This window comes from Canis lupus, chromosome 3 (genome assembly GCF_011100685.1).
Source record: "Canis lupus familiaris isolate Mischka breed German Shepherd chromosome 3, alternate assembly UU_Cfam_GSD_1.0, whole genome shotgun sequence".
NCBI classification, from domain to species: Eukaryota; Metazoa; Chordata; class Mammalia; order Carnivora; family Canidae; genus Canis; species Canis lupus.
The window spans coordinates 88,623,419-88,646,185 of record NC_049224.1 but is presented as its reverse complement, the minus strand read 5'-3'; the positions used below and the strand labels follow the sequence as shown (position 1 = coordinate 88,646,185).

The following is a 22,767-nucleotide window of genomic DNA, read 5'->3' as shown; positions in this document are numbered from 1 at the left end:
GTTCTTTTTAATTAGTTAATTAACCACACTCAGGTCATCCTTACTATTTCTCTTCTTAAAGAAGCATTTCCTAACCCAGCTCAACAAATGTCAGCTAGCATTATGAATAATAATACGAATAATAGCAGATGAATATGACTCACACGGAACAGTCAGGCAGCAGTGGTAGAAAGCACTACTGAGTCTTTCAAGCCTGTTCCGCAATTGTTTGCTTTTTTAGTTCTCTAACAACATTTTTATCTTTTTTTGTTGTTGTTAATTGAAGAACATTTGGGCTGCTCCTGAGTGTGGGATTGTTACCTGTATTGGTTTATTGTTTTCTGGGTGCATACTCAGTCATGATAACAGATCTACAGGTCTGGTGTCATCACAATGACTCCCCTTCTACATTCTACCCCTTGTGACTGATCCAAGGCAAGACAAAAACATATCTAAGCCAAGTTCTTCATCTCTAAAGTCAGAATACAATTCTCAGGGCAGCCCCGGTAGCGCAGCAGTTTAGCGCCACCTGCAGCCTGGGGTGTGATCCTGGAGACCCGGGATCCAGTCCCACGTCGGGCTCCCTGCATGGAGCCTGCTTCTCCTTCTGCCTGTCTGTCTCTCTCTCTCTGTCTCTATGAATGAATAAATAAATAAAAATCTTAAAAAAAAAAAAAAGAATACAATTCTCAGGTTGATGTGACATTGACAGATCTACGTGGCATAGCTCTTGATTCATGACATGTACACAGGTACATGTCAATCATCATAATTAGAATTATTGTCATTGTACAAAATTAAGATTATTTTTTTTTCAAAATTAAGATTATTAATGTTTATCCTGGTCTACATCGCCAAGAGTAAAAAAAAGGCATATCTTTTGGACCTATCTACAACATGAAAATGACTCTGAGTGAGGATCTTTCTATAGGTCAGTATATGAGCTTTTCTGCAAAGGGCTTATGGAATCTACTGGCATCCATTGGAATCTTTTTTTTTTTTTTATTTGCCTTTGCCTGTAATTTAATGTTTGATGAATCTATGGCACAATGTTATTAAATTTTTTATCAATTATCTTTGAACAGAATCTTAAGATACATAAGCATACAGATAAATATTGAAAACAAGGGAAATCTTACAACTACCCCATAAACTTTCCAGAAGCAAACATTGAAAGATTCAACACAGAAGCACTTTACTTCTAGGGGAGGTAAGTGGATGGCTTATTAAAGTTGAAGAACTCACCACTCTATTGTAAGTGATGTGACCTGCACTCTACTATATACAGGAAGACATAATAAAGCTCAAATCTATAAAAATAAGATCTACATAATGCATATTCCCTAATACAACATACTTTGGTCTTGGGGGGGTTGGCAGCCCAGGGTCATGAGCACGAGAATGAGGGAAATTGCCTGAGCGTATTGGCCTGTGACCTCTGCCTTTCTTGTGAAATCACAGAACTGGTCTAAATCTTCTCTGCTGCTTAAGGACTTTAATGATTCTGTAAGTGTTCTCCAATAAGTGGTTGGTAATGCAAAAGAATTACAACAGTCAGTTTGCAAATGTATCCTCCTTTCGAAACTGAATTAGTAAATAGACCAAAGTCTCTCAAAATAATATATTTTTTTATGCAGCAGCTCACAGAGTAGTCCATTGATTATTAGATTAGCCTCACAAATTTCACCTCAAATCTATCTGAAAAAAATTTTGCTTTAGCAGCTCTGCAATCAATTGGGTGGCTTAATAGAATGCAGAGTGAGTATAAGAAATGGAATAAAGCCTATATAGTTAACTCTTCATTTCAGTGGGGAAAAAAGTAACTAAGATATAAAAAATGTTTTTGATGCTGTCTTTTAATATGAAAGCAAGTGAAAAAGGGAATTAATGAACCCGACATTGCAGCCTGGACTGATATATATGGCAAATTACTTCTTAAAAGACTTTAAAAATACTGCTGACTTAATGTTAAGTCAAATTTAAGATTCCTTGAAGCTTGAAGATTTCATCAGTATGGTATGCTAGAAGTTCATTATAACATTTATTATAAAAATGTGGGTTTTTTAAAATACTCCATTGCATCTTTTACAAATCCATTTAATTGGTTTGATAGCTAAAGAAACATAAAATGGAGTTATTTAAAATATAACTCAAATGGATAGGAAAGATAATGACATATTTATGTTCCAAAGTGTGATCATATCTCATCTTCCTGAGCTGACAATACCAATGAGAATAGAAAATGTCTTTTCAGCAAACAATGATCACCAGAACCAGTAATTGAATGATTCATTGATTGATTCATTCACTCATTGATTTATTTAACCAGCTATATATATATATATATAATATACACGCACACACACACAACAAACTTCTGAGAAAGCTAAGATGTTATATCCTTAGGAAGCCAGGTATCTTATTACACTTTACACTCAGCTGAGAAAATTGCATGCAAAAAAAAAAAAAAAAAAGAAAAAGAAAATTGCATGCAGTTGGAACTCAAAAACTGGTTATGGAAGAGATAAAGTACTATATTTTCTTTAAACTCTGGGGATATGTGTATGATTGGCATTTTAGTGCACATATTTATTCTACTGGAGCTTCTCACTATCTAATCGTAGAAGAAAGAAGGTAAGAATAAAAGACAAGTTGGTATTTTAGATCTATTGAATTGAAAAATAATTTTAAAAAAATATATTTAAAACCTGAGTCCTGGCCAAAATTTGTTTCCCAACACTTTGGACCACCACCTTTATTTTATTCCATTTTTTTTTTAAATAGAAGTTTATTTAAAAAAAAAAAAAACTTGATTTTTTTTTTTTTAGAACAGCTTTAGGTTCGCAGCAAAATTGAGGGGAAAGTACAGAGACTTCCCACATAAACTCCTGCCTCCCCTCTCCCTACCTATCCTCCTCCATTATCAACATTCCCCATGAGAGTGGTATATTTGTTACCACTCATGAACTTACACGGACACACAATCACCCAAAGTCCATCGTTTACATTACAATTCACTCTTGGTGTACACCCTATGGGTTTGGATGACTGTATAATGACATGTATCCATCATTATGGTGTCATACAGAATATTTTTACTGCCCTAAAAAATCCGCTGTGCTCATCTCTTCATCCCTCCCTTCCCTTTCCCCCATATCCCTGGTAACCACCCATCTTTTCAATGTCTCTGGATTTTTGCCTTTTCCAGACTTTCATACTGCTGTAATCAGACAGTCTCTAACATTTTTCAGATTGGTTTCTTTAACTTAGTAACATGCACTTAAGCTTTCTCTGTGAATTTTCACAGGCTTAATAGCTCATTGCTTTTTAGCCCTCAAAAACATACCATTGTCTGGATGTACCATAGTTCATTTATCCCTTTACCTACCAAGTGACTTCTTGGTTACTTCCAAGTTTTGGCATTAATAAAGCTGCTAAAAACATTAAGGTGAAGATTTCTGTCTAGATACAAGTTTTTAATTCCTTCAGGTAAATACCAAGGAACATGATTGCTGGATCATATGGTCAATACATGTTTACAGTGTTGTAAGAAACGACCTGACTGCCTTCTAGAGTGGCTGCTACCACTCTGCATTCTCACTAGTGGGGAATCAGAGTTCTTATTGCTTAACATTCTCAAAGCACATGATGTTGTCAGAGTTCTGGATTTCAGCCATTCTAATAGTGTATAGTGCTGTTTGTTTTAACTTACATCTCCCTGATGACATATGATGTAGAGTAACATTTCATATATTTATTTGCCATTTGTATATCTTCTTATTTGTTTGTTTGTTTGTTTGTTTGGAAGAGGGAGAGGGAGGAGGTGATGGGGAGAGGGAGGGAGAATCTTAAGCAGGCTCCATGCCCAGTGCAGAACCTGACACAGGGCTCGATCTCATAACCCTGAGGTCATAACCTGACTCAAAATCAAGTGTCAGATGCTTAACCCACTGAGTCACCCAAAGGCCCCCCCATTTGTATATCTTATTTGTTGAGGTTATCTTTTGTGGATTTTGGCTCTTTTACTATTCTTTATTTTCTTTCAAAGATTTTATTCATGAGAGACACACAGAGAGACAGAGGCGGAGACTTAGGCAGAGGGAGAATCAGGCCCCCTGCAGATCCCTGAGATCATGACCTGAGCCAAAGGCAGACACTCAACTGTTGAGCCACCCAGGTGCCCTTTTTCTTTTTTTCTTTTTTTTTTTTTTCAGGTGCGCTTTTTCAATCAGGTTTTTATTTCCTTAGTGTTGAGTTTTAAGAGTTCTTTGCAAATTTTGGATATTAATTCATTTTTAAAAATCTTACTAAGGATCTCTTATATCTTCATTTGGTCCTAGTAGAGCTAAAAAGATGAATCTTCCACAAATATGATTCTGATCATGCATTAATATCAATGCACCTTATTAGTTTTTATATAAAATAACAGACTCCTCTGCTGGTTTTCAAACCCATCCCATTTTTATCCTCATTTCTCCTTCTCACCCTTAACTTCCATTACTTTGGTACATCAAATAAACCTGGGCTAGTTTTCTCAGCTGGATGTTTGGATAATAACTGCTACATTTTAGGTCCTTCTCTGAGGATTAAGGAAAATGAAAACTGTGGCATAGCAGTAGGTACTCAATAAATCACAGTGATTCATTATTGTTATCATTGAGTCTCCATGCAGAAAGAGTATGGTTCCTATGACACAAGAAAGCTTGATTTCAAATCCTAAATTACTTGCCAGCTCCTTGTTTTCAGACAGGTTAATTCATCTCCTTAGGCTCTGGCTTCTTTATTTATAAAGTGGTAAGAATAGATGATGGACTGATAAAAGGATGACATTAGATTAATTGATGAGAGTAATCTAGCTAAAAGCACCAAGAGAGTTTGTCGTCTTTCTCGTTCATTCTATATATACTCTATACTCTAACTTCAGGCTAATCACCATGTGTTTATTATATTTGTTATATCAATTTTTTTCTCAGGCTAATCCTTCAACTAGCACTCTTATAGTTCCATCTGTCAGTATTTTACCCATCCTATAAGGCTCAGTTCAAATGTTTGCCTCATTAAAAGTTCTAGGATTTTTCCAAGAAATATCCTTCTTGGGCAGCCTGGGTGGCCCAGCAGTTTAGCGCTGCCTTCAGTCCAGGGCCTGACCCTGGAGACCTGGGATCAAGTCCCACGTCGGGCTCCCTGCATGGAGCCTGCTTCTCCCTCTGCCTGTGTCTCTGCCTCTCTCTCTCTCTCTCTGTGTCTGTCATGAATAAATAGATAAATAATCTGTTTTTTTTTAAAAAGAACTATCCTTCTTATCCTTTATATCCCTCATATTATACCAAAGATGACATTGTTATATATTCTCCTTGTTTTCATACACCTCTTCCCTTATGTACACTGTAAGCTGTAAGAGGCAGAGAGAGATACATTATTCCCCTACATGCCTCTTAAATTGGTTACCCCAGTGCCGCGCACACAAGAAAAATTCAATAAACCTTGGTTAAATGAACTTCACTAAGATTTGTCTATACTTTCTGGACTCTATAATAAACCCCTTACTTCCCACTTTAAGGTCATTTCTGCGTTTAGGACCATTTTACATCAAGTAGAACATATGACATATCTAGCTTTCTATTGACCTACCCATACATCTTTTCAAATTTGCCCTGAAGATGTGGGATCATGGGTCGTCGCAGAGGATGGCCAGCGATCAGAGTAAGCATGGCTCGGGGGAATTTTATGAGTGGACTAGCATACTCCATTCCTGGACAAACAAAACATACAAACAAACAATCACAGTAGAACTAAAAAGACACCAATGTCATTTTGGACATGGAGGTCAGAGTTGGCGCATAGGAGATGGGGTTCTTCGTCCACCCACCACTCTGACTTGTTAAAGCTGTCCCTAATCAGAGGTCTAAAGAAGGTCGATTCTTGAAACTTAGCTGCATTTCCCACTCCTGGTTGCAGTGATGAAACTCTCATTTCTATACCATTGTCACTTTCCCATTTGCATTGCACCCAATTCCTGCCTTTCCTATGAGGACCCTGTGACTAACCAAATTGACCCAAAGCTACTAATACACGTACAGGATAGAAGATTCCAGACCCAAACTCCTCTCCTGACTCCAACATCCACCCTCCGTCTAGTATACCACACTCAAAAGACTCTCTTTATCCTTGATTTTTCCACTGATATCCCTGAAATATTGAGAAGCAAATGACAAAAGAAAAAAATAATAAAATAAAATAAAAAAATAAAATAAAATAGATATGCAATCGTCTTTAGCTAGTGCCAAAAACAGGGAAAAATAAACAATCTTGGTGTGATAAATGACCAAAAGCTTTTGTTTCTCAAGGGGGCGGGGAGAACACATTAGGTCTAAACCGAGTAAGGACAGCTGTCCAGCTACGGGGAAAATGCTCAGTTCCCGGTGAGGGGGGGACACAACCCAACCCAAGTAGTTTGCAGGCACTTCAAAAGGAGGGTTGAGGCCAAAGCTCCCCTTCAGAAATCTGTCAGGGCTTCCTCTCACCACCTGGACCAATGGATATTAGCTGGACCGCCACTGTTTCTGGTATTTTAAACAAACTGTCACCTTCATCCTGAAGTTTAAAGAACAGAAAGCAGAGTTGGGAATGCCTTGAGGCATTTCTGGCCCTACAGCCCTCTTGAGCTTGCGGAGATATTGACATTTGTTATATTTTTGTTAAAACCTTTTCCAGTAATGGAAAATATAGCTTCTCTTTATTTTTACATAGTCATTTTTCAAAAATTTTTGTCCGTAAAGAATTTCCAAAGTTACATGGTTTACTATCTGATTACACATTTCTCCTCCCACAATCCACAAAAGATCTCCTTCCCTGCCCACCGACACCACAGAATAGAATAAAGGTTGCCCGCCGGCCTGAAAAAGAGGATACCATAACATCTGCCTACAAATTGATTTGCTAAACAGCACTGGGAACCTGTCTCCTGATATAAATGTGGCATTATGTAATCCACCCAGAAAAATGATAACAGCACAAAAGCAGCATTAATTAGGACCCTATTTCTTTCTACTTAGGCCTCCTACGTAACATTATCTTCATGTAATTTTGGTTTGTGGTCTAAAATACTTGTTTCTATATAAAAATGATTGTAACAGCTTTGCAATTACATATGTTCACTCTAAAAACCCACAGATCCTGTACAAAGAACTAACTGAAAGATTAAATATTAACCAAGGAAAAGATTCAGGCTGGTATTGCACAGATAAATGTTTATTACATCTGGAAAAAGCCAGGAGGAATAGGAGAAAGGTTATACCAACATCCTCTAGTACTTTCTATTTTCTAATAGGAAACTTAAACAGTAACTCTAATAATTTGTTCCTAGGGCTCAAAAGAGAAAATCAAACATAAAGTCGATACGTTTTACATTGGTAATTTAAACCCACCAAAAAGAAGAGATATTGACTATTTTCTTTTTAATGTTGCTATCATAGCTATTTACCCAGAAAATGTTTCACAACAGTCTCATTTGGGGGCAGGCAAGTGGACGCAGGTTAAGACCCCAGAGTGAGGGCTATTTGAGAATTATCAGGGCAGAGGGGAAAGCAATTATTGTCAACAAAACATAGAAAATAATTTCAAAGCGGTTTTTAAACTGTTCATGTAGCCCTTGCCAGTGGTTTCTAACTCACTTTAAGTCTCGACGCTTTTGAGAAAAGAAAGTGTACACAGGTGACATTAAAGCGCATATCAAGCTGGCTGCCACCTTTTTTAAAATCCCTTTTTTTGCAAAGTGTACAGATGGAGTTTTGATAATAGTCTCCTGACTATGAAAAGCTGACCCCGGTGCACAACGGGGGTATGAGGGGAGGGGAGGGAAGAAGAGTTGGGGAGCATTGTGCTGGTGAATGCCTCTGTCTGTTCAGAGGCCAGTGAGATTAAATAAAGTCTATTTTACCTGTGTTCTGCATGCCTTCAAAGGCATAAGATTGGTCTTATAACTAGCTTCTGGGTGTTGCAAATTGACCCACATGGGCCTGGAACCTGTGATCACGATCTTGCTTGTCCCAAGGCCTAATGCCTTTGCCGTGAGTATAGCATTGCGTCATTTCTGAAAGTGAAAGTTCCCTTAGAACCCACTAACCTCCCGCCAGGCACTTGTGCATACTTTGTGGCGGTCTCTAACCAAATCTATTCTAGAAAAGCCTAACGTCTAACATATCGAAGTCCCTTTTAAGATACACTTAGATAGCTTCTGAAATCTTGTTCCCACACCACCACCACTATGTAGGTAAGAAATCCAAGGCGCAGAAATCAGAGCTAGGATTCAAGCCCAGGTCTTCTGAGTTCACATCCGTTGCTGGTGCTTCTGAAGTGCACGATGGTTCTGTGCACCAGTTACAACTAAACTACCCTATGAACGCTTTTCAGCAGCTGTATGTATCAATGAAAACAGAAGCAACAAAAAGAAATACTCCATAGCCTAGTCCTTAAACAGGACTAAAGAAATTAGGAAACTGAGAAAGTATTTATTATGAAAATACATTTAAGCCAAATAAATATTTCTATTTATCGTTATTTGCAAGCTGAAAATGGCTGATGGTAAGAAAAATTTGGATGTGGGTCTAGCTGCCTAGGGAAGCATCTAGCAGAGTCATTAAAAGCATTAAACTCTAGGGTCAGACACCTCAGCTCATCGTTTAGCTTAGTTATTTACTAGCTATGTGGCCACAGGCAGGTTACTAAATTCCCTTGTGTATCAGTTGCTTCCCAGAGACACATATAAGAGACTAAAAAACAACATTCATAATATAAATGTAAGTTCTCTGCTCCTTTATCTAACCGTGTCATCTATAACACACTAGGGATTGATTTCATTTTTGGATTTACCATACTGTGAAGATGTGCATTCGATTTTATTGCATTGTTCCTATGTTAAAATTTTTACTTTGTTTCACATATAATTTTAAACTCGCCATAATTTTAATTTTATGAATTTATTTAGTATTATTTGATTTTTAATATTCTGAAGCCTGAAGGAAAAAAAAAAAAGACACGCCTTGGCACTCCAGACCTTGGAACGTCCTGACTTAAATTCATTGATGTTTCATTTCTTTATATATAATATGACGGGCTATTAATGCACACCACTGTACTTTTTGGTAAAGGTTAAATAAAATAGCATATATAAAGACGCAGCATGGTGCCTGACATATTGTGGACCCTCAAGCAATTATTGCTGTTATCATTTTACAGAAAGGAAAAAATCATTCTTTTTTAAGATGTACTCCTGGTCCTCTCATCATTGAGCATATATTCCCCAAGTTCAGGAAAGGGACGGTAAGTGAATATTTTATAAACCTCCGTAGAAGTCTTCCATGTCCAGAGCCTCTCTGGATTAGATGGAAGATTTGTTCTCATTAACTTTTTTTTTTTTATTTCTTCAATAGTAGGGATAGTGGGCAGAGAAGCCACTAAAGACAGAACTAGGCATTAAAGATGACACCATGTATGGGACTGAGAATGCCACACAAGTGGTACCCAGCTATAAACCTAGCTCCTAAACCAACAGCAGACATGGAAAGAAGCCAGGAAAAGCTGAGTAATGGCCACTATTCTCTTCACTGAAAGCCCCCTGCCCCCATATTTTAAATAAACATACCCTGCTTCTTTGTAGAAGCCAATCAACACGAATGCCAAAAACCTAAGTCATGCCTCTAAGAAGACTGCAGATGGAAAGTTCAAACGGGGTATCCGCATGACAAGTAGGCACATAGCCGGATGGCCCTGCGTACAGTGGAATTTCTTTTAGGAGCATTCCACAGTGCTGTCTGCAGTGGGCGAGAAGGTAAATCATAAAGGCATCCCAGCCATTTTGCAAAACTCACACCGATGCTCCAAACGATGCTGGAAGCAGAAGACCCTCATTACCCAGGTCTTCCATTTCCTACTTGCAGGCTCAGCTGCAGCCAACTGCATACGTCCCTGGAAATCTTCATTCTTATGCTGACAACACATGAAGTCCCTTTTGGTCTTTTGTCATTTTGAATTATTGTGGATGGAGAAAGGTAAAAACTAATTTTAATATAGTAAAACATAGGAAGAGATACATTTGCTAAAAATGTACAAAGTAGGGGCACCTGAGTGACTCCATTGATTAAGCGTCTTCCTTTGGCTCAGGTCATGATCTTGGGGTCTTAGGATCGAGCCCCATGTTGGGCTCCCAGCTGGGTGGGGAGTCTGCTTGTCTCCCTTTTCCTCTGCCCTTCCCCTCACTTGCGTTCTCTCTCTCACACACACACACAAATAAAATATTTTTAAAATTTTGCATAATAAAGATTTATTAATATCAAATACATTTATTAATATCAAAACAATCATCGACTAAATCCTCTGTATTTTCTTTGGCGCCATTTCGCTCCACGCGTTTCTCTGAGTGTACAGATCCTGCTGTTGCTCCTGCCTATAGAAGAATATTACATTCCTTTCAAACATTTTATTTCAAACATTCTCTCAAAATAAAAGATAACCTTTGAAAGGGAATGCATAAAAATAAAATTGGAATGTCTCAGCTTTGTTACTTTTTTAAGATGAGAGCATAATGCACTTACTGAGGTAACACTGCCTCTCTGTGATTTAGAGGAACAGCTTGATGATAAAATATACAGTACTTTGTCCATAATAACTTTTGTTTTTTGTGGGTTTTTTAATGTCATCAATTGAGCTGGATCTTTACCTCATTAGAGCCTTTCCCAGTGCATCATTGCAACAGATCATCTCTCCACATTACTGTATCCATTATCTATAGAGCAAGTTCATCCAATTTCCCCAGCAGTTTATGAGAAAAAAAAACAAATAAAAAAAGCCTACTTTCCCATATATCAGTGTGATTTATGCCAGTGTTAAAGCCCAAGCATTTGTATTTTCTCTGGCTCTTCTATTTGCCTAACATATGAAGTAGCAAAGTTAATATTCCTCTGAAAAACTCTGCTCTGGTCTCTACTGATTTGAACATAAAGTTCAAAAGGAGATTGTATCTTATAAAGACTCTAAGCTTACTGCATTAAATTAACAATACTAATCTCTGTGTTTCACATGGTACTTACTCAGAGCAGTTTTATAGACATTAAGTGAAAATGCCAAAGCTGTCTTTTAGATAAAAGGCATTAGCGGAAACTCCTCTAGACATTCCTTCAGGTCTTTTTAAAGGATATTCTTCAGCTAGTTGTAGTCAATAAGGAGTTGAGGGAGAGGTGCTCAAAATAGATTTTTCTCCACTATTTTTCCTCAACTCCAGACTTTTCTGAACCCCACTGAGCAGGGAGACATAAAAAGAGAAGGCAGGAGTGTGACAAGAAGAAGAAGGAAAAATGGACAACCACTCGTAAATGTAAAACAAAAACCAAAGAAACAAACAAACAAACAAATAAACACAAAGCAAACATGATCATCATCATGCCAAATCGGAGGGAAACAAGACAACTGTATCATTACAAAATCCAGTTACAGTCCCCTGGTGTACCCATCCCTCAAGGAAACAATTGAGGAGGAAAGGGTCAAAGTCAACCCCAAACCCAAACAATTCAAGACGGTAGGACAATAAAGGCGAAAGCTACAGAAAGCCTCCATGATTCTACAGCCCTGTTTTAGTCTGTTTGAAATTTCATAACAAAATACCACAGACTGTGAGCCTGATGAAAACAAATATTTATTTCTCACAGTTCTCTGAAGTCCAGGACTATGGCGCCAGCAGACTGGGTATGGCAGCTGGTGAGAGCTCACTTCCTGGTACCTCCCATGAAGGGTGCTAGGGACCTCTCTAGGATCTCTGTTTTTTTTTTGTTTTTTTTTTTTTTTTTTTTGTTATTGCTGTTTGTTCGTTTGTTTTTAAAGATTTTATTTATTTATTCATGAGAGACACAGAGAGAGATGCAGAGACAGAGGCAGAGGGAGAAGCAGGCTCCATGCAGGGAGCCTGATGTGGGACTCGATCCCAAGATCCCAGGATCACGATCTGAGCCAAAGGCAGACAATCAACTGCTGAGCCACCCAGTCACCCCATCTAGGATCTCTTTTATAAAGAGAATTAATCCCATCCATAAGGGCCCCATCTTAGTGACCTACACACACCCCAAAGGACCCACCTCCTACTACCATCACACTGGGCATCAGGATTGCAACATGAATTTGGCCAGGGGTAGAGAGTTGGGGGGTTGGTGTGGACACAAACAAACCACAGTCAGGTCTTTTATTTTTTAAGATTTTATATATTTATTCATGAAAGACACAGAGAGAGGGGCAGAGACACAGACAGAGAGAGAAGCAGGCTCCCTGCGGGGATCCTGATGCAGGACTTGATCCCAAGACCCCAGGATCATGACTTGAGCCAAACTCAGATGCTCAACCACTGAGCCCCCCAAGTGCCCCAGACCACTGCTAGATCTTTTTTTTTTTTTTTTAAAGAAATTTTTTTTAATTTATTTATGATAGTCACACAGAGAGAGAGAGAGAGAGAGAGGCAGAGACACAGGCAGAGGGAGAAGCAGGCTCCATGCACCGGGAGCCCGACATGGGATTCGATTCCGGGTCTCCAGGATCGCGCCCTGGGCCAAAGGCAGGCGCCAAACCGCTGCGCCACCCAGGGATCCCTACTGCTAGATCTTTTTTTTTTTTTTTTAATTTTTATTTATTTATGATAGTTACAGAGAGAGAGAGAGAGAGGCAGAGACACAGGCAGAGGGAGAAGCAGGCTCCATGCACCGGGAGCCCGATGTGGGATTCGATCCCGGGTCTCCAGGATCGCGCCCTGGGCCAAAGGCAGGCGCCAAACCGCTGCGCCACCCAGGGATCCCCTTACTGCTAGATCTTAACAAAATTCCTGCTCATCTCACTTTAGTTCTTAAATCGACCTTTACACACTTCTCTATGGTTTGGTATATATTCCTTTGCAGACCCAACCACCTCTAATCTATATTTCACCTGTTTTTAAATTCAGAAACCTTCTATTGAAAATCTACTATATGCTCAGCTATGATTAAAGACATAGCATATGTCTTTATGTAATTATTACCATTATTGGGCTCAGAGTCTTGGGGTAGGGGCGTGCGAGGGAGGACACGGGAGAAAGAGTAAGGGTAGACTATCACAGTAGCGCTGTGATAGGAATCTGCATGAGGTACTCTGCAAATCCACTCAAAGACAACATACCCAAGATGTAATTTTGTGTTTTTATGTTAAAATTTCAAACCCATGATGACTATGTGCCACGACACAGATAAGTCTTGTTCCACAGAAAAAATGAGATAAAAATGATCACTTCCTTATTCCATAAGCTGATGGTCTCCACAGTGGGCATGGAATAAGGTATGGGAAGAAAATACTATAAACGATTATGACTAATGCTTTTATTTATTTTTTTTAGAGAGAATTAAGTTGCATCAACTCTTAATGAACACATTGACTGCATGTCACTAAAGCACAGAAGTACTCAGTGGAAGGAAAGAAATTGCTATCGTCTCACAGGCTATGCAGGGAGGCACCCACACACACTCGTTCACACGCAACACACTGCAACATCTAGTCTGTGTGTACCCGGCTAGGTAGACTGATAGAGCACACTGTGTGGGGCTATCCTATTCCAACTCACTTTCACAAAAGAGATAATAGAAACAGTTGATTCGTAAAAACAAACCTTGGATTATGGATAATACTTGTAATGCTGGCAGAGATCAAGAACATAGCAGAGGTGACTCTTCTTATCCTTGGCAGGCCTTGGTTTCAATCAAGTGACAGGCAAAGGAAATGATATATTCAGATCAGAAATGAATGAACTTCTAACGATGTGAAATTATCAAGGTGCTATCAGGTTTCATAGTTACATTCTGTATCTTAAAGATGAACTTCACCCTATACACGTTTTTTTTAAAGATTTTATTTATTTATTCATGAGAGACACAGGCAGAGGCTCTGAGAAGCAGGCTCCATGCAGGGAGCCGGACGTAGGACTCGATCCCAGGACCCCAGGGTCATGACCTGAGCCGAGGGCAGACATTCAACCCCTGAACCAAGCAGGTGCCCCCACCCTATATGTATTATGTGGACCTTTAACAATTGCTAATATTAAGGCACAGATAAGAGCGAAAATACACATTATGATTCAGTAAGCAGGAGGTTTGATGTGCTGCTTCTATATTGGTATACATGTGTGTGCAATAACTTTTTCAACCATTGAAAGTACACAATCCTTATTATATAAACTAAGTTTGGAACTGAAGTATTAAGAAAGAGAAAAGTAAAATCAAGATTTTCAAAAATAATTGAGAAGATATAATCATATCGTTCTTGCTAAAGTTATTAGGGGTATCTTGTTATACATAAGAAGACGACATATTTTACTCTGATATTTTAATACGAAAACATCTGAATTTTGTTAATTAGTAAAAATGTTTAGATGTTTATTTTATATCCACTTCACTATTTCACATGTTAATATTTGTATGTGTTATGATTTGTACAAGATTTTGACAGAGTATGTGTATGATTTATAAATAAACACATATTAAGGAGTATGTGCTGTCTGTCTATATCTATTTCAATATATATTCTTTAACTTGAAAGGCAGAAATCAGAAGTGTAATAACCATTATTGCTGATCATAGTGAACAACTTCAGGCAGGAGTCAAATCTGTGTTCTACTGTCTCCATGTGGGATTAGAGAAAGGGCCTGGGAATCATAAATAACCTGCTTGCAAGAGGTTGAGTGGTTACACAATTTGTCAAAACATGTCTAAAATCAGTCTATTTATTGATTTAATTAAATCCATTAAATTATAAATTAAAGGACAATGCAACTAAAGAAGATACTACATTTCAAAAATAAGCAGTGCTAGTTCTAAAATATTAAGCAGAAGCATGGTCTAAATAACATTAACCTTTTTTTTTTTTTTTTTTTTTGAGGAATCTGCCTCAGTCAACTAATCCCTAAGAGCTGAAGAAGAACACGTTTCTCAGATTAATTCAGAGACTGTGGAGAGAAGGGTTATGAAATCTGCTAATCTTATTGGATTTGGGAGCCAATGTCCAGTCGGGAGCTAGTAAAGTCTATTTTTTTCATACATACACACGCATGCATATGTCACTAAGGCAGAGAAGTGTATGTACACTCTACGTGCATACACACCTCTACCTACCTGTGTATCTCTCTATTGCTTGAGCACCTGCATTATGTCAGGATTTACTGACATTTTATTTCGTGTCATCGTTTCAACATGAACTCCTAAGCAAGTACCACTATTGTACTTACTATGAGGCAAATATGACTTGAAGCCCTTTCTATATTACTCATTTAATTCTCATAATAGCACCTTGAGATAAAGGCTTTCACTGTCTCCATCTTACAAGGAGATGAAGTTTCTTCAGATGAAGAAACTGAGGCACAGAGAGATTAAATCCCACAGTTACACAGGTCTTGGTTGCAAAACCAGGTTTTGCATTTAGGCAGTCTGGTCCCGATTCTTGCCCACTACGCTCTTCACTGAGGAGGGAAGCATGAATCAGAAAGGTCAACTTTCATATGCATTTATATCATTTTACTTTTACTCCATTACCATCATCTTTTGCCAAGCAGGTAACTTTTCATGAACCTAAACCCCACAGTTGAAAAGCATGTAGGGTGAAATCTCCTCCTTTTTTTTTTTTTTTTAATTCCAGGTTACAGAAAAAGGATCTATTTGAGGAAAGATGGAGATTTTTTTTCAAAGTAAACTGCATGTTCTGTCACTGTGAAAATTATAGCTGTACCTTAAAAGATAGTAAACTTCTCATGACCACCTTATTTTAAATAATTCTTAAATGTAAATCCTCTAATCCTTCATGATAGCATTTGCCTATGCTGAAATACCTGTTAGTTTTTTGTAAAATATGCATAACTGATAAGATTCTATCTTACTGATTGGTAGAAAAGTAATACCCTCACTTAGGATTTGTGACCAATCTGAACAAGTCACACATCTGAAATGGGATGAGAATCAACACATCAGATGTATTTCTGAATGTTTAACTGTAACATCTCCATTAAATTTGGAGAAGAAAATCTATCATATTTAATTTAAATTTTGCACCTGGACTCCATCTGATAAAATAAATACACAGAATCTTATGAATGAAAAGTTTTTAACATTTTTTAGTAGTTTCTTATGTTTTCCACTGGTTTATTCATTCTTTTTCTTTTAACAAAAATGAAGTAAAAATGGGTAATTCCGTGTCATTTTGTTTTTACTCTGTTTCCTACAGGTCATATTCAGAACTGACTAAGCACCATAAGTGTTCAACAGATTTTGATCTTATTTTTATCACATGCCTCATAAAACTGATTTAGAAACCTAAAAATGTGTCACTAAAATATTGAATTATGAACAGTCAGAGCTTATTGAATTTCCCAAATCTAACGAGAATGGTTAGCTATGAAAGCAAACAAATATTCTTCAAATGTAGCCTACATTAAGGCATTCTTATGGGGATCTAGAAGATCCTGAACTGCCGTGATAGAGACCACACTGATGTTTTCAAAAGCCAATGGCCTGTCTTTGAAAGATTCTTCCTTCTGCATGGATGTCTGACATTATTCCCATCAAAAGTGACTTGGATCTACTTTAGAATTATAAGGGATGTCAAATAAATGTAGAGAAAATTCCTACCACTGGTATAGGAGAATTATTATCTACATGGACATCCTTTCTGCATTCTCTCTGCTTCACAGAATCTTCATCATATTCCAACTGTCAGCAGAATCCAGTTCTTCCCTTGACTCTACTGCATCATTTTCTCTATTAATGTTTCTATATGATTTGTGGATCCCTTTCTGCTATTATGACTTAGGATGCTTGGAGCTCCAAACCAGAGCACCAGCTTGAAAGCTATGCTCCAAGGCACACGTTGGGGGCAGAAACAAAATCCTACTGGCTTACAAGAGTGAGTATTCATTTTAAAGGTCTAATGAAAAAAAAAATAATAAAGGTCTAATGATTCCCAGGAAGAAAATTAGATGCCTATAAAATTGAATGATCCCCTAGCAATGCCCCTTTGACTCAAAGGTCATATTTCAAGCAAATACATTCCCCTGGAGCCTAGTCCTGAAACTTGAAGTAAAGGAAACAAATCCTCCTGAACAGGGAGCTTTATGCACTAAGCTATGTACTTCCCAGACCCTCTCTGAGAGCTTGATTGATGCTTCCTTAATACACAAAGCAGGGATACAACCGATCTCATTTAAGATACAAGCTCGGTAACACATATGCCCTGTGATCATTCCTTAACCCCTGTCAATTTTGGTTTCCTCCTTTGAGAGGGGGAAAAGAAATACCCATTCCCAGACCTGCTGGGGATTTTAGTCAAGGTAATAATCTTCTGGTCATAATTTACTTTTCACCTGGTGGGGGGAGGTCAGTGTGTATTAAATATGTGTTTTGTTTTTATCAGTCTAGTATACATTTATGGGTAGTTATGTTTGTTTTTTTAATTTCCTCTGTCTAGCTCAAATATCACTGAAGTATCCAAGGCTCTTCATAGGGGATAGAGGGAGGGGCAGGTGACTTTTAGGATAAGTTATCCTAGTTATCTATTGCTGTGTAAAAAATTACCCTCTAATGCAATAGATTAAAACAGTAACTATTTATCTCACAGTTTCTGGTAGGTCAGGACTTTGGAAGTGGTTTAGCTGGGTGGTTCTGGTGCAGGGTCTTTCAGGAGATAGCACTTATGACATAGGAGAGAGCAGTGGGTATCTGAAGGTTTGACAGGGCTGGAGGATCTGCTTCCAAGAAGGTACATTTACATGGTTATTGATAGGAGGGCTCACTTTGTCACCAAGTGGGTTTCTCCATAAACTAACCAGCTGGTGTGGCCACTGGCTTGTCCAGAGTGATGCAACAGAGAGAGAGTGACTACGTTGAAAACCACAGTACCTTTAGAACCTAATCTTGGATGTGACATGCCATCGTGTCTGCCATATTCTAATAGTCACATAAATCAATCCTGGCACAATGTGGACGGAGATGACCACAGTCTGTGAATGCCAGGAGGTGGGAAACATCAGAAGCCAGTAGCATTTACCTAGTAGGTAATAATAATAATAGTAATTTATAAGACACTTGTCACAAATAAACAGCTCCATGAAGTAAGAAATCAGAGAGTTTAAATTACTTGCCCATGGCCACAATTACTAAAAGGCTGTACTAAAAGTGACTCACAAGTAGATGTTATTTCACGTTATTTTCTCTAAGCCCTCTTGGTTCCCTAATTGAATGTAATATACCAATTTCTCTTCTGATATTAACTAGCCTTACCTTGGATGAATTATAATAATCATAGAACTGATTTTCAATAACAAAAAAATTTAAGTAAAATGCAATGATCAATTATGAAGGAAGAAAGTTAATTAAAATAAATAGATAATAAGAATGAAAATTTTATTAAAAATGGAAGATCAAAAAAGGAAGAAATGTCCATTTAATATAATATTATTGGCCCTTTTTTTTTTTTTTTTTTTTTTTTTTTATTTATTTATGATAGTCACAGAGAGAGAGAGGGGCAGAGACACAGGCAGAGGGAGAAGCAGGCTCCATGCACCGGGAGCCCGACGTGGGATTCGATCCCGGGTCTCCAGGATCGCGCCCTGGGCCAAAGGCAGGCGCCAAACCGCTGTGCCACCCAGGGATCCCGGCCCTTTTTTTTAAAGATTTTATTTATTTATTCATTAGAGACACAGAGAGTGGCAGAGACACAGGCAGAAGGAGAAGCAGACCCCCATGCAGGGAGCCTGATGCAGGGACTCAATCCTGGATCATAGGATCATGCCCTGAGCTGAAGGCAGATGCCCAACCACTGAGACACCCAGGCATCCCAATATTATTGGATCTTATTCCAAATCCTATGTTCTAAAAATTTAAGTTCTACCTCTGGCAAAATTTTTAAAAATAAACTTAAAACAAGAGGGACAGAAATGTTATTGAATTTATTATCTCTAAAGCTATCATTCTACTCTTGAGCCAGTGATTCTAGTACAGTGTACCTAGTGAATGAGCTCATGATAATGAACTATGTTGTTCTAAGTAAACAGCCAACTTTAGGAGTTTTTTCTTTTTCTTTTTTTCCTAAACAGCTGATTTCAGTGTAAGTGTTAAACACTATCAAATCATTACATGGTCTATCATTTCTATTTCACTGAATTGTAGTCAATGGTTCTGAAAGTTTGTCAATGGCAGTGAAAGTTTACATGGAAGTTAATTGGCAAATCATTGTGCACGTGCTTTTATATATGCTTTTAAACATCCCAACTCATCTTTACACTTAAAAAACAACAGAACATATCCTTACACCTTGAAGGGAGTATTTAATCAGAGAACTGAAGGGGTGCCTGGTGGCTCAGTCATTAAGTCGACTCTTGGTTTCAGCTCAGGTCATGACCTCAGGGTCCAGAGATCAAGCCCCATGTTGGGCTCCATGCTCAGCATGGAGTCTGCTTGAGATTCTTTCCCTTTCCTTCTCCTTCTCCGTCCACCCATCCCCCTGCTCATTCTCTCTCTTTCTCTCATTTAGATAAATAAATAAAATCTTAACGAAATAGAAACAGAAATGAAGATAAAACTGCATCTTATCAGCACACTCCATCTTCTAAACATTAAAAATTCTAACAAATCAGATTTAGAATGGAGAATACTAATGACTTGTCAGCAGAGTTAAAGTAATACTTACAGCTTTTTGCTGTATTTATTGAATTAGATTCTTATCTGTATTTTTCTTTGAGTCCTAACCAGGAACTTGGCTCTGACAGACAATGAAGTTTGCAGATCAAGCAGGAGTTAGGAATGTGCATGCATGTGTCTGTGTATGCACACCCATGTACTTTCCTATCTCTTCTACAGGATCTACAGGATTTTTTTTTAATAAAAAGGAAAGTGATTTATAATAAGATACTATGTACACATATTCAGGCATTATCACACTAACAGATAAGAAGATATAGTCTGAAGGTTGTAAATTCTGGAAAGGCGACAGATAGGTTGATCTATATGGTGGTTGCTTCCTGTAGAAGAGAAGGGTGGGTGTGGGCTTTCTCTACATGTAATTCAAACAAGCTTTTGAATCTGTATGCTTTTGGGTAAAAGTAACTTTGAGGAGGTAATAGTGTATGGTGATTATTGGGGCAATTTGGCCCCTCATGGTTATGAAGAGTGGGTAATGTTCCTTAATTGTTTTGAATATTACATCTTGGAAACTGCAGTGTTATCACTTCTGCAAGCTATCTTAGAACACAGAGCTGCAGTACGCTCAGCTGTTTCCAGCTATAATCTTCCTCATTGCACCTTTGAGAAACAGAACTTGGATTGAGTATCCTCATCCAGCAAATCAAGAACTAGAACTTGTCTTCTTGCTCTTATTCCATGGGTTTTCACCCTATGCTGTGCCACCAGCACCTCCAAATATGACAGCTATGGTCATGCTTGGAGAAGTGTCTCCAAAGCTCAGTCATCTGTGGATTTAGCCAGTTTCACCATATCCGTGTAACCTCCGGATTGATGTTTTTAAAATAAATAAAAAATAAAATAAAATAAATCAGTTTTAGTTACATAAACATATTATAAAATAAAAATTTTCATTCTCATGGAAAGAAAATTATTGTGCCATAAATAACACCTTATAAATCAAATGTGGGTATATTCTCAAAATTTAGGTTTCTCCTCTTGCCTTGCTGAAGACCAAATCTCAGTTCTTCTCTCTTGTTAAAAACAGAGTCCAAGGTTTCTGACTGATGATAAAGATAGATTTGCAGGAGCTCAGGGTATTCACAATACTATCAAAAGATTGAAAGAAATTATGAAAGGGCTACCTCCTTGTTATATCCTCCAACTGCTGTTGACTGCCAAGTCTGAGTGCCATGTAAAATCAGCTTACTTACACCAACATTGGCATCAGACACTAGGAGGACTTGTAGTCTACATTCTAGCAGAAATAGAAAGGGGTTCTTAGCCAGAGAATGGTTTCTTGCCCAAACATAGCAATTGAATCTTTAGATAAATCCAGTCTAACAACAAGGATATACTGAGACAACGATGCAGAGCATCAAGGCAGCCAATGAACTTGGCCTCCTGGGGCCTCCAGTTCCTCTGAAAAATGACAGGAATGGATTGAGTTTCGGGAGTCACTGCCTCCCATTACAAGACTCTGGAGTTCACTGTCTTCTTCACTCTTTTCATTATCAACATTTGTGACACTTGTGTCTTTTACTGATCAGAGTTAAGAAACTTTGGAGGCATACTAAGAACCTTCCTTTTAAGAAAAATAAACCAGAAAATAGGAAATGAATCTTATCCTCCTCCTAACTCAACTACCTGCCTATAATACTTGAGTGACATTTCCAAAGTTAAATTATAACCTAGATAAGTCATCCTCAAATCTTGTCCACAAATAACTCTTCCTTTGGAAATTCTAGTGAGGCTACTCAATTACCTTTCCATTCTGGGTAAAGAATGATTATTTTTAGATGAACAACAGATCCTACTTTCCCCTCCTCATTGCAGCAGAGATATTTCACGCTTCTTTTAACTAGTCCAAATTCAGAATACAGCAATGTCTGAAAGATCCTGTCAACAGAAATATATTCATTCAAGGAATGTTGTATTCTTTCATATATGAATAAATCAGCTCTGGGTTTGAAGACTATTTTATACTATGTAACTCCTTCTTTCTTAAAGAAGACTTATGAGATTTTAGCCCACTCTATTCTTCCTATATTTGGGCTGTTCTGTGTCTCAGCATTACTTATCATCACCTGCACTTGGAAAGATGGGACACAATAAAGTCGGAAAATATATGTTACAAATCAAACTTGGATGACTTTGGACATAATACATGAAACACTGAGCATTGCTTTAACTGTATCAGCTATGCTTATGTAATTAATATTGCAATCACCTTCTATAATGATAAGGGGTTATTTTTAAGGTGGAAGAAAAGTTCTATGTGAAAAATATGATTGAGATGATTTAAGGAACACATAAAATTGAATTAAGTGTCTTTTCACCCATCAATCTTCCAAATATATATTGGAAAGAACATGACTCAGGTATCTTAGCAAAGATAATGGATATCTATAGACGTACTTTAAAACTAAGGTTGAAGATCCAGATTATAAAAGTAGCTCATACAAGAAAATAGAAGCACAAAGTTAAAGATTTTTACTTTTAACCAATACATGCTAATTAAATCAGTTGGAAATCCAGATTGGGACTTCCTCAGACCACTTACTGATTACTGATAGTTCTTTTTTCTTTTTTTCTTTTTTTTTTTTTCCTGATGGTCTCCTTTTGAGTTCATATTTTCAATATTACACGTCCAAAGGCCTAAATTGTAAAAGGCATCCGGCCTGATTCACTTGAAGAACCCTATTTTAACTCAAAGGGTATATAATTAGAATACTAGTATTCCTAGCACTTCAAGATATTTTTAAAGGTGTTGCAAAACTGCTGTATTATCACAGAAGGTTCCTCACTGGCACAGAAAATGGAAAAGCTGCCCAACGTGTTGAAGCTACCTTTTTATTGTCCTCATCTTTCCATTTCCAGGCCACCAACATACCTCTTGATTTCACCTTTACAGTCAGCTCCTCCTAGTCATCTTAGAGCCAATTGGGCTTCTGAAAACACTGCTGCAGTGATGGTGGCACATCTGTTCGAAGGCTTGCAGGATACTCCGTTTAACTGCAATGCATTGAACCCCCAACCTCTCCCCAATCCATGTTCTGCATCATGT

At 37.8% G+C, this 22,767-nt stretch overlaps 1 protein-coding gene and 2 long non-coding RNA genes across 8 annotated transcripts in view; 1 reads left to right on the top strand and 2 right to left on the bottom strand.

Moving 5' to 3' along the window:
* The window catches only part of KCNIP4 (potassium voltage-gated channel interacting protein 4), a 1,126,248-nt gene that overhangs the window by 847,773 nt on the left and 255,708 nt on the right, over nucleotides 1-22,767 (bottom strand). The gene's annotated exons all lie outside the window — the stretch shown is intronic.
* On the top strand, nucleotides 663-16,423 carry LOC111095321. Of its 3 annotated transcripts, XR_005357401.1 has the most exons (6): nucleotides 663-910; nucleotides 1,065-1,189; nucleotides 9,217-9,300; nucleotides 11,682-11,730; nucleotides 14,917-15,053; nucleotides 15,670-16,423. It is a non-coding gene; the product is annotated as an uncharacterized LOC111095321 (long non-coding RNA). The 3 variants fall into 3 exon arrangements; XR_005357400.1 differs by lacking the exon at nucleotides 11,682-11,730; XR_005357399.1 differs by lacking the exons at nucleotides 11,682-11,730; nucleotides 14,917-15,053; nucleotides 15,670-16,423 and adding exons at nucleotides 9,411-9,808; nucleotides 9,918-10,105.
* The window catches only part of LOC119871270, a 111,670-nt gene continuing 99,263 nt past the window's right edge, over nucleotides 10,361-22,767 (bottom strand). For 2 of the 3 annotated variants that reach the window (XR_005357396.1, XR_005357390.1), the window contains exon 5: nucleotides 12,831-13,730. This is a non-coding gene — a long non-coding RNA (uncharacterized LOC119871270). Of the gene's footprint in view, nucleotides 10,424-12,830; nucleotides 13,731-22,767 lie in introns of those variants that run through there. The other variant, XR_005357391.1, reaches the window with a different exon arrangement.